Below are 17,601 nucleotides of genomic sequence, written 5' to 3'. Positions count from 1 at the left end.
ATCAGGTAACAAATCTCACTCTGACATTCAGAAATCCTTTTCCAAGAGAGACAGAAAGGCATGTTTCAAAGTTATCGTTTGGTCGAAGCTTGTGGATATATTTTTGACATGTGAACTTTTCTTTTCTCCTTGGTCTTGATCTCAAGTCACTGGACACAGGATACTCAATGGGTGATTGCAAAGTCTGGGTGGGGGCTGGGGCACTAGTTTAGGTTCTGCCACTTGTCTGTCCCTCACCCTCGGCAGGTGCAATCGCTGCAGCTCCACTCACCACCAGGCCCACCACTCTGGAGCCTCTTGGCCATCTGAGTCTGTAGCTCAAAGATTTCAATGTTTCTTTAGCATCCTCTAACCCACTGTGGAGGATTTTCTCAATCAATCCTATCACTACGAAAGAGACGTTACCATTGACAGCCATGTATTCAGTTTCTAAAGTTTTATTTCCAGTCACTCCTCTGCTTTCCATTTTAGGGTTTTATATTCTCCAATCGCCATGAGAACACATCATTTTTTTATAAATGGGAAAATGCATCAGCTCTGTAAAAACATTTGGAATTACATAACGAAATGTCTGGTTCCAGGAAAACGATGGGCCAAGGTAGCATGGCGTGTCCCCTACTAAAAATGCACAGAAATAACAGGTGAACTATAACCCTGCAGCAGATACACAGTGTGGAGTATATGAATGCATGCCTGCACACACACACACAGGCACATACACATACACACACACACACACACACACATTCAGAATGGCCCTGGGCTAGAAATTAACAAGGAACAGGAAACGCTTGAGCTGTAGGTGCCTTAAATGGAGTAGTGAGACTGGGAGGGCCTGGAAGCTGGATTTCTGAGTTGTGATGTTCGTTAAGGGACTGGTATGAGGCCTTGGGCCCTGCTGAGGTGGGTGGTGCAGGGTGATTGAAAAATAGAAACTCCTGTTTCCCCTATGAATCTGAAGATCAAATTTATACTGTCAACATGATTCTTCTTTTAAAAAAGTTACAAATGAATCTACCACGGAAATGGTATATTCCATGGGAATCTTACAAGCTCCAAGTTCTGAAAGTTTTCCTCTAGAATTTGTCTTTGTTTTCATTATAGTGCATCTTATTCTATCATGACCAGAGGGGTATCAGCCACTTGGGACCTGTTTCTTAGCTTGGGATTTACTGGCTTCCCCCAAGAGTTCTCCCTTGAACGCCAGCATGAACTCAGCTACCAGTGAGTGCAGAGGCGGTCTCTGATTTCTACCCTGGGTCTCTGAGCCCAGCACAGGGCCTGATACCTGGCTAGTCCCTGGTGCTTGGTGGCGGCTGCTGAGTGAGTATGTGGAGGAATCACCGTGGTTCCCTGTGTGTGCCCGTCAGTTTCCCTTCTGGGACGCTATCCCCCGGTTTAAACAGAAATTTATGTTGAATGAATTAAAACAACTCGAGGAAGGAAATGTAGTGGAGAATACCTTTCAACCAGTTAAAAATTTTAAAAACATGAATAGCTGTTTGAAGACATTTTTCCCTCCGTGCCGTGAGCCTGGCTCTTTCTCCTCTGCGAGCACGCTGTGTCCTGACATGGAAGGCGGGGCTGATGCTTTTAAACAAAGGACTTTTAATAAAGCAGATTCATCATTCCAAGGGCTTCTGTTCCAACTGTCAGGCCTACCGTCGAGAGAGGGAGCGGTGGCACGGGGCTTCTAAAGCGCTGGTTTCACAGGAGATACAAAGAGATAATTAGAACCACGGGTAAGAAGATCATAGAGCGAGACACCCAGATGAGGTGGGGGAAAGAGGAGCGGTGAGAGATGGGTGGATTTAGCCCTCAAAGTCACCGGGCCATGCGGGTCCCCACCTGTCCCTGCCTCGCTGGCCACACCTCTCTTCACTGAATCTGCAGCCAGGGAAGACGAGGTGGGCAGGAGCCATTGTGGAATCTCTACCCCCACCCCCTTTTTTTCCCTAAAAAGTGGTTTATTTGGCTGGGCACAGTGGCTTATGCTTGTAATCCCAGCACTTTGGGAGGCTGAGGTGGGTGGATCGCCTAAGGTCAGGAGTTTGAGACCAGCCTGGCCAACATGGTGAAACCTCGTCTCTACTAAAAATACAAAAATTAGCCAGGTATGGTGGTGGGTGCCTGTAGTCCCAGCTACTTGGGAGGCTGAGGCAGGAGAATCACTTGAACCTGGGAGGCAGAGGTTGCAGTAAGCAGAGATGACATCACTGTACTCCAGCCTGGGTGATAGAGCGAGATTCCATCTCAAAAACAAACAAACAAAGAAACAAACAAACAAAAAACTGGTTGATTGTGCTGGGTAGCTTCTCCCTTCTCTCTGCTTGGTATTAGGTGCCAGACACAGTGCAATGTTCCTCATTCAACACAAACCTGTCCCATGTATAGAAGAAGAAAACACAGATGCCCACAGAGGCCCAGCAACTTGTGCCAGGCCTCACAGCTACCAAATGGCAGGGTGGGACTGGGAGCTGGCTCCAGCCTACTGAGAGGACAGTCACTGCTCAGGGCCTTTAAACGTACCTAAAGGTCCCCTCTCTTGCTTTTCTTCTTATTTTCTATGTCCAAGGAGTTGCTTGGCTGGGCACCAGCTCCAAATGGAGGCCGGGGCGTTCCAGAGAGAGAGATAAGCGGAAGCCCATCAACCAGGTGGAGACTGCCCCTTCCTCAGCAGGATCCGCCAGGTGGAGAGTGCACTGTCCTCAGCAGGATCCGCCAGGCGGAGAGTGCACCCTCCTCAGCAGGATCCCCCAGGCGGAGAGTGCACCCTCCTCAGCAGGATCCGCCAGGCAGAGAGTGCACCCTCCTCAGCAGGATCCCCCAGGCGGAGAGTGCACCCTCCTCAGCAGGATCCGCCAGGCGGAGAGTGCACCCTCCTCAGCAGGATCTGCCACCACAGGAGAGAGGGTCTGTGCTCAGCTATGATCTGCCGGCAGGGTGGATGTTTCACAGCAGAACCTGTTCCGAGACCCAGCTGTGCATGGTGGGGTCGGCTCTGCCCTCTGCCCTGGAACCGCCCTGTCACTCATGAAAGAATCCCAGCCTTGATGTGGGACAGTTCTGCAGCCTCCATCAAGGTGGCAAATAGAGCCCCAAACCATCTCGCTTTATTTGGGACTGAGGGGGTTCCTGGGATGCAGGACTTTTTGTGTTAAAACTGGGAAAATGGGGCTAGGCCCGCCCTTCCCCTGTTTGCCTGTTACCAGAGCTCATGGTCCTTATGAACCGCAATGGTCAGGTGCTGACAGAGCCTAGGCCAGCTAAGCAGGTCCCGAGTTAAACACCCGCTCACAGAATTGACCTCACCCATATGGACCTCTGCCAACCGTAGATGAGGTTTGACGTTTTCTCCTTGAACCCCATTAGGCTCCAGTTTTCACATGACGCTGGAGCACAGAGCTGAGGAGGAGGGATGCCACATACGCTCAAGGACTCGGTGAGGGACTTGGTCCTGGGTGGCGGAGGCTGCAGGACGGTGAGAGTGGTTGGTGTGGAGTCCTTGCCACATCCTCACAGCTCCCTCAGGGGTGCTCCTGAGCGTGGTGCCTGGACACCTGTGGCAGAGCGGTGGAGGGCTCTGAAGGTTACACATGTCACACTTGGCACCATGGGCAAGCCACAGTCCTGAACCACTCGCCCACTGAGCTGAGCCTGCAGCCTGGCCAGGAGCAGTGGTCGCAGAGCTGACTTTCAGAACCTGAAACCTTCGTTAGTGCCTCCCAACCCCAGGCACCAGGTGGGCCTCCTGAGCCATCTGAGGCCTCACAGGATTGTCCAGAGGGTCCGAAAGTTCTCCCGGACCTGGAATCCCCATTACCATCCTACCACCCAGACACCGTGGAATAGCGTTTTGTTGCAGCAGTTACTGAAACTGCAATTTGCCCCATAAAGATGGTTGTTTAGGCTTGTTTTATTTAGCTGTGTTTGCCTACGAATCAGCTCTAACGGTATTCTATTTAATTTCCCTCTCCCAAATAGCATGATGCTTAATGTAAACCAATTACTACAATTTTGCTTTCTAAGAAATCAGGAAATGTAATCAAGGAGATGCAATTTGTTTGCTTTTCATGAAATACTAGGGTGCGGTAGCAACAGGAGTGGCAGGAGGTGGCCTTTGCAGGGATCAGAACATGCGTGTGTGAGCGTGTGTGTGCAAGAGGTGAGTGCAGCCGTGTGTGTGCATGCATCTGCAAGTATCTCTCCATGTGTGCCTCTCTGGGTCTGTGTGTGCGATGTGTGCATTTATCCTGAAAGCTGCTCACAGGCCTGAGCCATGAGAAAGCCCAGTCCGCTTACACAAACCCTGAAGTATGAAGAGTTTCACAAAAAGCTGACGGGACAGACCTTCATTCACAGACAGGCAGGGCTGACCCGGGAGAGGAAAGATTTGCTTGTGGCCAACTGACTGCCCATAAAGGTTGATTGGGCATAATAAGAGGCATTTTATTTTGAATCTCTTTTTCATTGTAAATGATAATCAGGCTCCTGGGGAGAGAGGTGAGTGATCTAACAAGGAACAGTGTCCAGGGGGCAGCATGAGCACCGAGAAAAGCCTGGAGAGTGGGGGAGGAGGCTCCCTCCCTGAGGGCCACCGGGTCAGAGCTGCCCGAACAGCCTCTGGTCCCAGCATCAGGGCGGGGCGATGTCAGGCTGAGTGAGACAGGCTCTTTCCAGCAGATAGTTCCCTCTGCGCCCCCAGACTCCTGGCTCCAACTGCTGGTTTGCTGGTCTCTCTCCAGGATGGGCAGGGATAAGACCTGTGAGGGGTTTGGGGACTGTGTCCTCCAGCTCTTAAGCCCGAGGGTTGTGGCTGGCCAGCAGTTCTCCCCTTCGTCCTCCAGCCTTGGACTCTGACCAGAGAGTGAATTCTCTGATTTCTTTCCCTTCCTTGGAAATCTCCTGTAACCTACATAGCAAAGAGGTCTCCTCCTTCCAGGCTGCAAAAATGGGAGTTCAGAGACTGGTCCAGAGGAAGTGGCAAGAGGCGACGGGCCCTCAGCTGGGGGCTCTCCAGGGTCTGCACCACACCAGGTATCTGGTGCTCTCGAAGCACAAGGTCCCCTCTGTGAAAGTCACTCTTCTCAATCCCCAGGAGGCTGGGGCAGGTCTTCAACTTTTTTCTGTTTAACTCTTTTTTTAAAAGGAAAAACGTTTACTTTAAAAAGTAAAATTTATATAGCATACAATTCACCATTTTACACAATTTTAAAATTTATTTTTAATGGACAAATCAAAATTCTTCCTACAATGTACAACATGATGTTTTGATTTGTGTATACATTGTGGAATAGCTAAATCAAGCAGCTTAACACATGTGTTACCAACGGACCGTGTTAAAGTGGACAACTCAGTGGCATTTGGTGCATTCCTTGTGTCATCATCAGCTCTCTTTAGTTTCCAACCTTCTCATCACCTCAGAAGAGACCCTGGATCTATTCATTCCTTAACTCTTTAAGGCCTGGATTCTTTCCTTTAAAAACTGATGTGAGGCCAGGCACAGTGGCTCATGCCTGTAATCCCAGCACTTTGGGAAGCCAAAGTGGGTGGATCATGAGGTTGGGAGATCAAGACCATCCTGGCTAACATGGTGAAACTCCATCTCTACTAAAAATACAAAAAAATAGCCGGGCATGGTGGCACGTGCCTGTAGTCCCAGCTACTCAGGAGGCTGAGGCAGGATAATTGCTTGAACCTGGGAGGTGGAGGTTGCAGTGAGCCAAGATTTCGCCACTGCACTCCAGCCTGGGCGACAGAGCAAGACTCCATCTCAAGAAAAAAAATAAAAAAAAGAGAGAGAAAAAGCTGAGGGGAACGAGTGTTGCCTGCAATTTCCTTTATTATTTTCATCATAAACGCCTTTGCACATGGCCCGATGGGTCTCACTCCACTTTCCAGTGGTGCCATCTTAGAACCTCACACTCAGCCTCCAATTTCTTTTCTTTTTTTTTTTTTTTGTGATGGAGTCTTGCTCTGTCACCCAGGCTGGAGTGCAGTGGCTAAATCTCGGCTCACTGCAAGCTCCGCCTCCCGGGTTCACGCCCTTCTCCTGCCTCAGCCTCCCGAGTAGCTGGGACTACAGGCACCCGCAACCACGCCTGGCTAATTTTTTGCGTTTTTAGTAGAGACAGGGTTTCACTGTGTTAGCCAAGATGGTCTCAATCTCCTGACCTTGTGAACCTCCTGCCTCGGCCTCCCAAAGTGCTGGGATTACAGGCATGAGCCACTGCACCCAGCCCCCCAGCCTCCGATTTTCTTCTGAGTCCGGCTGGGGCTCCAAGGTAGTGACTCTTCGGGAGACACTATCCAGCCTGCAGCTTCAGGGGACCGTGGGGGATTTGTAGGATGGGGGCAGAGCCTGCAGGTGCACTCACCTGGCTCTACGTGTTCCTTCAGGGAAAGCTGTTCAGTTCTGTACGTTTAGCAGAAAATAGGGCACAGCAGTGGGTTCTTCACAGTGATGTTCATGAAGATTGAAAAATGGGACTCACCCCACTGAGTGCCATGAACATTCGAGACAATGGATAAGGTGCAGTCACTGTGTGGGAGGGTTCAGTGGGAAAGCCTATGTGTGCTTAGCACACTGTGGGGGATCTGAAACGTCAGCCCCCCTTTCCCCGTGGGGGCGTGGGGCTTCCCTTACTTGGTCCTGGTTACCCCCCACGGGATGCAGGGCCTTTGCATGCTCCCACCAACCTCCCTTGACACTATTCTCCACCTTTCTGCAGAGGCAGTGATGTCCCTATGGGGCTCACGCCCAGGGAAGCCTCGGAAATTCCCGGCCGGTCACAGCTCCCTGTAACCCATAGGCCCTGGCACCCGCACACTGCCTCTCATGTTACTCGCAGCGTGTTTCAGAATGGATGCAGAACCAGAGACAGAAAATCTCTCCTCTGAGCTGCTTGGTGTCATTCCCCCAGGATGCCAGGAAAGCCTGAGCCCAGTGGTCCAATGACAGGACCCCTCCCCAATCCAGGAGCGAGAGCAGACACGAGGGGCGATGGGGGTGCGACAGCCCGAGGCAGTGGGGCCCTGAGTCACTGTCCATTAGAGCAGTGTCTTGTTGGGAAAGGAGGGCAGGGATTTGCCTGAGGGGGACTGGGGAACAAGGTGCCTGTGAAAGAGGAGTGGGGGACCCAATGCCAGCCCCCACTGTGCAGTCCCCATGTTATAGCACAGGGTGAGTGTTCATTCCGGCCTTCGCTTCTCACCCCTCCTAAACAGCTGCCCCAGAACCTGCACTCTGGGGGCCAGAGAGAACTGTCCACATTCCCAAGACCCCCTGGAAAGGGGAGGCAGGGCTTCCGCACGTGGCTCCCAGGGAGACATGAGGACGAAAGTAGGGTGGGGACCAGAGTCCCTGCCCCGGGGCTGGGCATCAGACTTGGGGACCAGGAGGCAGAGGAACCATCGGGAATGGTCTAGGGAAAGGGAAGCCACCTTGCAGTGCCAACACCACCTCTTGATGCAGTTTTGCTGTTCTGGGCTATTTCTGCTGCTCCCCCTACACCGGCAGTGGTGCAACCTGGACGTCCTGCCCTACCCCGACATTCCCGCGTCCTGCCCTGGCCCACTTCTCATGGTGGTTCCGGTCCTCCCAGTGTGTTATCGCACAGCTGCTCATGGGGTCCTCAAGGGAGGTGGGAGAGCCTGACCCAGCAGCCCAGTGCATGGAACAGAAAAGGCACTCTCATCCCCATGAAGCAGGATGCTGTTCACAGAGCTCTGGGCCAGAAGCTGCTCTTGGAGACCAATGAGGCAGGACCAGATGCTGGTGGTCAGCCATGGCTTCAGCCTCAGGCTGCTGTGACAGAGTGGTACACTGGGGACTCAAACAACAGACATGAATATCTCACAGTTCTGGAGGCTGGAAGTCCAAGGTCCGGGTACCAGCATGGCAGGTTCTGGTGAGGGCAGAGGGCTGTCTAATCGCTGTGTCCTCACGTGGCCGAGAGCGGAGACAGAGGGGCAGCAAGTGCTCTCATGCCTGTTCTTATAAGGGCACCAATCCCATTTGTGTTAGTCAGGGATCTGCAGAGGAACAGGATCAATAGGAGAAATGCAGATAAATAGGAGAGGGGATTTATGAGGGGAAGTGGCACACACAACTATGGAGGCTTACAAGTCCCATAGAAGGCCGTCTACAAGCTGGAGATGCAAGAAAGCCAGCAGTGTGATTCGGAGTGAGTCTGAAGGCCTGAGAATGAGGAGAGCTGATGGTGTGACCCCCAACGTGAGGCCAAGGGCTAGAGGCATCATCTCAGGGGGTGTGGGGCTTGAGAACCAGGAGCTCCAATGTCTGAGAGCAGAAGATGCGTGTCCCAGCTCCAGAGGAAAGAGAGAATGAAATTGCCCTTTCTCCACCCGTTGTGCTCTCATGATCCTCCATGGATTGGGTAATGCTCATCCACATTGGTGGGAATGGATCTTCTTAATACAGTCTGCTGACTCAAATGCTTTTGGAAACACAGTCACAGACACACCCTGAAATCATGCTCTACCAGCAACCTGGACAGATACCTGTTAGCCCAGTCAAGTTGACACAGAAAATTCTCCATCACGCTGTTCATGCAGGCTCCACCTTCATGACCTAATCTAACAGTAACCTCACAAAGGCCTCAGTGCCTCACACCGTCACCATGGGGATTCGCGTTTCAACACATGGGTTTTGGAGGGACAAAAACGTTCAGTTCCTAGGAGTCAACCAGGCACCAGGGCCAGTGGCTAAACATTTCCTTTCCCGTATAAAAGATGCTAGGATTCCACTTTTCCAGCCTTGGCACAATAGGAAAAAAGGAAAAACAAACAAACAACATCTCCTCTTTTAAGAAGAAAGCACTAAATTCAATGATTCTATCTCAGTAAGAAGGAAAATTTGACTTAGAAGATTTTCTGTTGTTATTGAGTCACATCTCCGGGTGGCTGCTGCGTGGACTTGGTCAACCACAGTCATTTGGGAAAACATCAGTCCTGTGCACTCAGGGCTGACACTATTGTCTTGTCACCTAATTTTTCTTTCTTTCTTTCTTTTTAAAAAAAAAAAAAAAAAAAGATTTATTTATTTAGTTTTTAACAGGCTCCATTACCCAGGCTGGAGTGCAGTGGCACAGTCACACATCACTGCAGCCTTAACCACCTGGGCTTAAGCCATCCTCCCACCTTGGTCTCCTGAGTAGGTGGGATCACAGGTGCCCACCACCATGCTGGGTTAATTATTATTATTATTATTATTTTGAGACGGTGTCTGGCTCTGTAGTCCAGGCTGGAGTGCAGTGGTGCCATCCTGACTCACTGCAAACTCCGCCTCCCAGGTTCAAGCAATTCTCCTGCCTCAGCCTCCTGAGTAGCTGGGATTACAGGTGTGCACCACCATGCCCGGCTAATTCTTTTGTATTTTTAGTAGAGATGGGGTTTCACTGTGGCCTTGAACTCCTGACCTCAAGTGATCCGCTTGCCTTGGCCTCCCAAAGTGCCAAGATTACAGGTGTGAGCCACTGAGCCTGCCCACATTTTTTTTTAATGGCAGCTGGCTGTGGGTGCTCGTTTTTCCTGCAGCAGAGAAGGGTGCCCGTTGAGGCAGGTCTTCTGCACAGTGGACCTAGGATCCGGGGCTGTTGCTCTCAGCAGACTCCATAAAGAGACTTCAGGGCTGGGCATGGTGGCTCACGCCTGTAATCCCAGCACTTTGGGAGGCCGAGGTGGGTGGATCACTGGAGGTCAGGAGTTTGAGACCAGCCTGACCAACGTGGTGAAATCCTGTCTCTACCAAAAGTACAAAAATTACCTGGGCATGGTGGTGGGTGCCAGTAATCCTAGCTGCTCAGGAGGCTACGGCAGGAGAATCACTTGAACCTGGGAGGTGGAGGTTGCAGTGAGCCGAGATTGTGCCATAGCACTCCAGCCTGGGTGACAGAGTGAGACTTCATTGTAAAAAAAAAAAAAGAGGTGGAGCCCACCACAGCTCAAGGAGGCCTGCCTGCCTATGTAGGCTCCACCTCTGGGGGCAGGGCACAGACAAACAAAAAGACAGCAGTAACCTCTGCAGACTTAAATGTCCCTGTCTGACAGCTTTGGAGAGAGCAGTGGTTCTCCCAGCACACAGCTGGAGATCTGAGAATGGGCAGACTGCCTCCTCAAGTGGGTCCCTGACGCCTGACCCCCGAGCAGCCTAACTGGGAGGCACCCCCCAGCAGGGGCAGACTGACACCTCACGCGGCCGGGTACTCCAACAGACCTGCAGCTGAGGGTCCTGTCTCTTAGAAGGAAAACTAACAAACGAAAGGACATCCACACCAAAAACCCATCTGTACATCACCATCATCAAAGACCAAAAGTAGATAAAACCACAAAGATGGGAAAAAAACAGAGCAGAAAAACTGGAAACTCTAAAAAGCAGAGCACCTCTCCTCCTCCAAAGGAACGCAGTTCCTCACCAGCAACGGAACAAAGCTGGACGGAGAATGACTTTGACGAGCTGAGAGAAGAAGGCTTCAGACGATCAAATTACTCTGAGCTACGGGAGGATATTCAAACCAAAGGCAAAGAAGTTGAAAACTTTGAAAAAAATTTAGAAGAATGTATAACTAGAATAACCAATACAGAGAAGTGCTTAAAGGAGCTGATGGAGCTGAAAACCAAGGCTCGAGAACTACGTGAAAAATGCAGAAGCCTCAGAAGCCGATGCGATCAAATGGAAGAAAGGGTATCAGCGATGGAAGATGAAATGAATGAAATGAAGCGAGAAGGGAAGTTTAGAGAAAAAAGAATAAAAAGAAACGAGCAAAGCCTCCAAGAAATATGGGACTATGTGAAAAGACCAAATCTACGTCTGATTGGTGTACCTGAAAGTGACGGGGAGAATGGAACCAAGTTGGAAAACACTCTGCAGGATATTATCCAGGAGAACTTCCCCAATCTAGCAAGGCAGGCCAACATTCAGATTCAGGAAATACAGAGAACGCCACAAAGATACTCTTCGAGAAGAGCAACTCCAAGACACATAATTGTCAGATTCACCAAAGTTGAAATGAAGGAAAAAATGTTAAGGGCAGCCACAGAGAAAGGTCGGGTTACCCTCAAAGGGAAGCCCATCAGACTAACAGCAGATCTCTCAGCAGAAACTCTACAAGCCAGAAGAGAGTGGGGGCCAATATTCAACATTCTTAAAGAAAAGAATTTTCAATCCAGAATTTCATATCCAGCCAAACTAAGCTTCATAAGTGAAGGAGAAATAAAATCCTTTACAGACAAGCAAATGCTGAGAGATTCTGTCACCATCAGGCCTGCCCTAAAAGAGCTCCTGAAGGAAGCACTAAACATGGAAAGGCACAACCGGTACCAGCCACTGCAAAATCATGCCAAAATGTAAAGACCATTGAGACTAGGAAGAGACTGCATCAACTAACGAGCAAAATAACCAGCTAACATCATAATGACAGGATCAAATTCACACATAACAATATTAACTTTAAATGTAAATGGACTAAATGCTCCAATTAAAAGACACAGACTTGGCAAATTGGATAAAGAGTCATGACCCATCAGTGTGCTGTATTCAGGAAACCCATCTCACATGCAGAGACACACATAGGCTCAAAATAAAAGGATAGAGGAAGATCTAACAAGGAAATGGAAAGCAAAAAAAGGCAGGGGTTGCAATCCTAGTCTCTGATAAAATAGACATTAAACCAACAAAAATCAAAAGAGACAAAGAAGGCCATTACATAATGGTAAAGGGATCAATTCAACAAGAAGAGCTAACTATCCTAAATATATATGCACCCAATACAGGAGCGCCCAGATTCATAAAGCAAGTCCTGAATGACCTACACAGAGACTTAGACTCCCACACCTTAATAATGGGAGAGTTTAACACCCCACTGTCAACATTAGACAGATCAACAAGGCAGAAAGTCAACAAGGATACCCAGCAATTGAACTCAGCTCTCCACCAAGCGGACCTAATAGACATCTACAGAACTCTCCACCCCAAATCAACAGAATATACATTTTTTTCAGCACCACACCACACCTATTCCAAAATTGACCACATACTTGGAAGTAAAGCTCTCCTCAGCAAATGTAAAAGAACAGAAATTATAACAAACTATCTCTCAGATCACAGTGCAATCAAGCTAGAACTCAGGATTAAGAATCTCACTCAAAACCGTTCAACTACATGGAAACTGAACAACCTGCTCCTGAATGACTACTGGGTACATAACAAAATGAAGGCGGAAATAAAGATGTTCTTTGAAACCAACGAGAACCAAGACACAACATACCAGAATCTCTGGGATGCATTCAAAGCAGTGTGTAGAGGGAAATTTATAGCACTAAATGCCCACAAGAGAAAGCAGGAAAGATCCAAAATTCACACCCTAACATCACAATTAAAAGAACTAGAAAAACAAGAGCAAACACATTCAAAAGCTAGCAGAAGGCAAGAAATAACTAAAATCAGAGCAGAACTGAAGGAAATAGAGACACAAAAAACCCTTCAAAAAATTAATGAATCCAGGAGCTGATTTTTTGAAAAGATCAACAAAATTGATAGACCGCTAGCAAGACTAATAAAGAAAAAAAGAGAGAAGAATCAAATAGATGCAATAAAAAATGATAAAGGGGATATCACCACCGATCCCACAGAAATACAAACTACCATCAGAGAATATTACAAACACCTCTATGCAAATAAACTAGAAAATCTAGAAGAAATGGATAAATTCCTCGACACATACACTCTCCCAAGACTAAACCAGGAAGAAGTTGAATCTCTGAATAGACCAATAACAGGAGCTGAAATTGTGGCAATAATCAATAGCTTACCAACCAAAAAGAGTCCAGGACCAGATGGATTCACAGCCGAATTCTACCAGAGGTACAAGGAGGAACTGGTACCATTCCTTCTGAAACTATTCCAATCAATAGAAAAAGAAGGAATCCTCCCTAACTCATTTTATGAGGCCAGCATCATCCTGATACCAAAGCCAGGCAGAGACACAGCCAAAAAAGAGAATTTTAGACCAATATCCTTGATGAACATTGATGCAAAAATCCTCAATAAAATACTGGCAAACCGAATCCAGCAGCACATCAAAAAGCTTATCCACCAGGATCAAGTAGGCTTCATCCCTGGGATGCAAGTCTGGTTCAATATATGCAAATCAATAAATGTAATCCAGCATGTAAACAGAACCAAAGACAAAAACCACATGATTATCTCAATAGATGCAGAAAAGGCCTTTGACAAAATTCAACAACCCTTCATGCTAAAAACTCTCAATAAATTAGGTATTGATGGGATGTATCTCAAAATAATAAGAGCTATCTATGACAAACCCACAGCCAATATCATACTGAATGGGCAAAAACTGGAAGCATTCCCTTTGAAAACTGGCACAAGACAGGAATGCCCTCTCTCACCACTCCTATTCAACATAGTGTTGGAAGTTCTGGCCAGGGCAATTAGGCAGGAGAAGGAAATAATGGGTATTCAATTAGGAAAAGAGGAAGTCAAATTGTCCCTGTTTGCAGACGACATGATGGTATATCTAGAAAACCCCATTGTCTCAGCCCAAAATCTCCTTAAGCTGATAAGTAACTTCAGCAAAGTCTCAGGATACAAAATCAATGTACAAAAATCACAAGCATTCTTATACACCAACAACAGACAAACAGAGAGCCAAATCATGAGTGAACTCCCATTCACAATTGCTTCAAAGAGAATAAAATACCTAGGAATCCAACTTACAAGGGACGCGAAGGACCTCTTCAAGGAGAACTACAAACCACTGCTCAAGGAAATAAAAGAGGATACAAACAAATGGAAAAACATTCCATGCTCATGGGTAGGAAGAATCAATATTGTGAAAATGGCCATACTGCCCAAGGTAATTTACAGATTCAATGCCATCCACATCAAGCTACCAATGACTTTCTTCACAGAATTAGAAAAAACTACTTTAAAGTTCATATGGAACCAAAAAAGAGCCCGCTTCACCAAGTCAATCCTAAGCCAAAAGAACAAAGCTGGAGGCATCACACTACCTGACTTCAAACTATACTACAAGGCTACAGTAACCAAAACGGCATGGTACTGGTACCAAAACAGAGATATAGATCAATGGAACAGAACAGAGCCCTCAGAAATAATGCTGCATATCTACAACTATTTGATCTTTGACAAACCTGAGAAAAACAAGCAATGGGGAAAGGATTCCCTATTTAATAAATGGTGCTGGGAAAACTGGCTAGCCATATGTAGAAAGCTGAAACTGGATCCCTTCCTTACACCTTATACAAAAATCAATTCAAGATGGATTAAAGACTTAAACGTTAGACCTAAAACTATAAAAACCCTAGAAGAAAACCTAGGCATTACCATTCAGGACATAGGCATGGGCAAGGACTTCATGTCTAAAACACCAAAAGCAATGGCAACAAAAGCCAAAATTGACAAATGGGATCTCATTAAACTAAACAGCTTCTGCACAGCAAAAGAAACTACCATCAGAGTGAACAGGCAACCTACAAAATGGGAGAAAATTTTCGCAACCTACTCATTTGACAAAGGGCTAATATCCAGAATCTACAATGAACACAAACAAATTTACAAGAAAAAACAAACAACCCCATCAAAAAGTGGGCGAAGGACATGAACAGACATTTCTCAAAAGAAGACATTTACGCAGCCAAGAAACACATGAAGAAATGCTCACCATCACTGGCCATCAGAGAAATGCAAATCAAAACTACAATGAGATACCATCTCACACCAGTTAGAATGGCAATCATTAAAAAGTCAGGAAACAACAGGTGCTGGAGAGGATATGGAGAAATAGGAACACTTTTACACTGTTGGTGGGACTTTAAACTAGTTCAACCCTTGTGGAAGTCAGTGTGGCGATTCCTCAGGGATCTAGAACTAGAAATACCATTTGACCCAGCCATCCCATTACTGGGTATATACCCAAAGGACTATAAATCATGCTGCTATAAAGACACATGCATACGTATGTTTATTGTGGCACTATTCACAATAGCAAAGACTTGGGACCAACCCAAATGTCCAACAATGATAGACTGGATTAAGAAAATGTGGCACATATACACCATGGAATACTATGCAGCCATAAAAAATGACGAGTTCATGTCCTTTGTAGGGACATGGATGAAATTGGAAATCATCATTCTCAGTAAACTATAGCAAGAACAAAAAACCAAACACTGCATATTCTCACTCATAGGTGGGAATTGAACAATGAGAACACATGGACACAGGAAGGGGAACATCACACTCTGGGGACTGTTGTGGGGTGGGGGTAGGGGGGAGGGATAGCATTGGGAGATATACCTAAAGTATAACAATAATAAATAAAAAAAATAATAAAATGCTAATCACAAACAACAAAAAAAAAGAGACTCCAGGGGCAGCACCATCAGGACCCAGTGGCTGGGGACAGGTGAGGGCTACTGCCTAGGAGGCCTTGGCACAGCCAGTACCCAGTGGAGGTCGCAGTGTTAAAAACAGCACGGGCAACAATGCTGGAAGGCAGGATGGGCAACTGTGGTTCCATTCTGAGGTACCGGGGGTTAGGACTTTTCACTTATCTTTTTCTTGGGGGGAGACACAGTTCAGCCTATAACATGGCCTGTTTCTTGCAGGTTTGCTAGTGCAGGTGATGTCCCTTCTCGTTTTCTTCCAGAGATGGGACCCCTGGATAAGGAAGGACACCCGGGAGGGAGGCAAGAACCAGGAGGGCAGGGATGGCCTGGGACCCCCATCCCATAAGGGTGTGCCCTGTGGAAATGCCCTTCCCTTCTCCTCTCCAAGTAGCGGGGGACAGATCCTCGGGATGTGAAGTTGTCTGAGGTCCATTCTAACTGGGTTATTCCCCGTCCATCTCATCAATAGCACCATGAACCGGTGCAGGAATTGTAAGTTTCATTGTGATGTGTTGGTGATGCAGCTCACACCAGAAGCGTGCATCTAATAGTATTACCGACACCCCTCCAAAGACAGCAGCTGAGAAACCTCTGTGGCCTCTGCTTCTCTTCTTTCCTGATGGAGGCTGGGACTTTTATCCACCTGTTTCCCAGCAGGGATATTGATCCGAGGCTCTTTTTTTCTCATCCTCCTTCCCCCACCAATGCCTCAACATGGGAGGGGCTGTCTCTGCCTGTTGCATTGAGGGTTTGCTGTCAGCACAGCTAAGGGGAACTTTGGAAGGTCCCACAGTTTGTTTGAAAACTCTCTTGGAGCCGGGGGCCATGGCTCACACCTGTAATCCCAGCACTTAGGGAGAAGGGGCGGGTGGATCACTTGAGGCCAGCAGTTTGAGACCTGCCTGGGCAATGTGGTAAAACCCCATCTGTACTAAAAATACAAAAATTATCCAGGTGTGGTGGTGGATGCCTGTAGTCCCAGCTACTCGGGAGGCTGAGGCAGGAGAATCGCTTAAACCCGGGAGGTTGCAGTGAGCTGAGATCTTGCCACTGTACTCCAGCCTGGGCTATAAAGGCAGACTCTGTCTCAAAGAATGAAAACTCTCTCGGCTTCGCATTACTTATCAGGAATCTAATTGGAAGTAGCTGAGCTTTGTTTTCAGGAAGTCGGGGTCAGACAGGCTGTACCCAGGAAGTAACTAACTAAGAAGTGGGCCGCTGGTCTGTCGGCAAGAGTGGGGCCAGACGGAGGGCCCATCTTCTTCAGGCTGTAGAAGATGCTCTGTGCTGCTTCCTGGCTGGAAGATCCCAGGTAGGAACCCCCGGATATTTACACCTGGAGATACGGAACACAGACGTTTCCCTCCATGTGTTGCTGAACACGGCTGCTCTGCAAGGTGGACACTAGGGCCTGGATCACACATCGGCGGAGATGAGAAAAGTGAGAGGCAAACCATCCCTCGCTCTAGTCTGCATCCTTGGCTCTGAGCTGAGGGCAATCAGATTCCAAGATCTCCCCAGCCTGTGCCCCACAACCAAGAAGCCATCAGAAAGGCTCAAGGTTCTGACTCTTTCTCTACCCTCCCTCTTGTTCTTACCCTGCCTTTGTTGAAGCTGCTGGACCCACAGGTGAGACTAAGGGACAAAGGGACTCTCCTCCAACAGCAAACAAACTGCCCTCCCCTGCACTGGTCTCAGGAGGACCCACACTTCTGGCGGTGATTCCCCGGCCAGCTCCCAGCTCCGGCTGCAGACTGGCTCTGCCTCTCCGGTGGGCTCCCTGAAAATCAGCTAGGCCTATTCATTCTGTTCACGCTCTTATCTTCCTGTCTTTAGACCTAGAGAATCATCTTCATCTTATTCAGCCAGTAGCTGCACTTTTTGGATCCTTCCTTTCTAACCATTTAAAGTATTTCCAAATTGTTGTATAATTCAGGGAGAGGGTTGGAGGGGTTTGCCATTGAGAACTGGAGATTAGAGAAAGAAAATACCCAAGGAAAAGATGGGCTATTTTTTTCCCCCACAGAGCTTTGAAACCCTTTGCTTATCATGAGAGGAAACCGTTTGCTGTTCTTATACTCATTCCATGTCTTTTCAAAGCCGCCCACACAGGGACCCTCGATGTCTGGCCCCAAGAGCAAGAGTATCCCC

Source organism: Pongo abelii, chromosome 1, assembly GCF_028885655.2.
Source record: "Pongo abelii isolate AG06213 chromosome 1, NHGRI_mPonAbe1-v2.0_pri, whole genome shotgun sequence".
NCBI lineage: Eukaryota > Metazoa > Chordata > Mammalia > Primates > Hominidae > Pongo > Pongo abelii.
The sequence above is the reverse complement of the archived record's forward strand: the minus strand, read 5'-3'. Positions refer to the sequence as shown.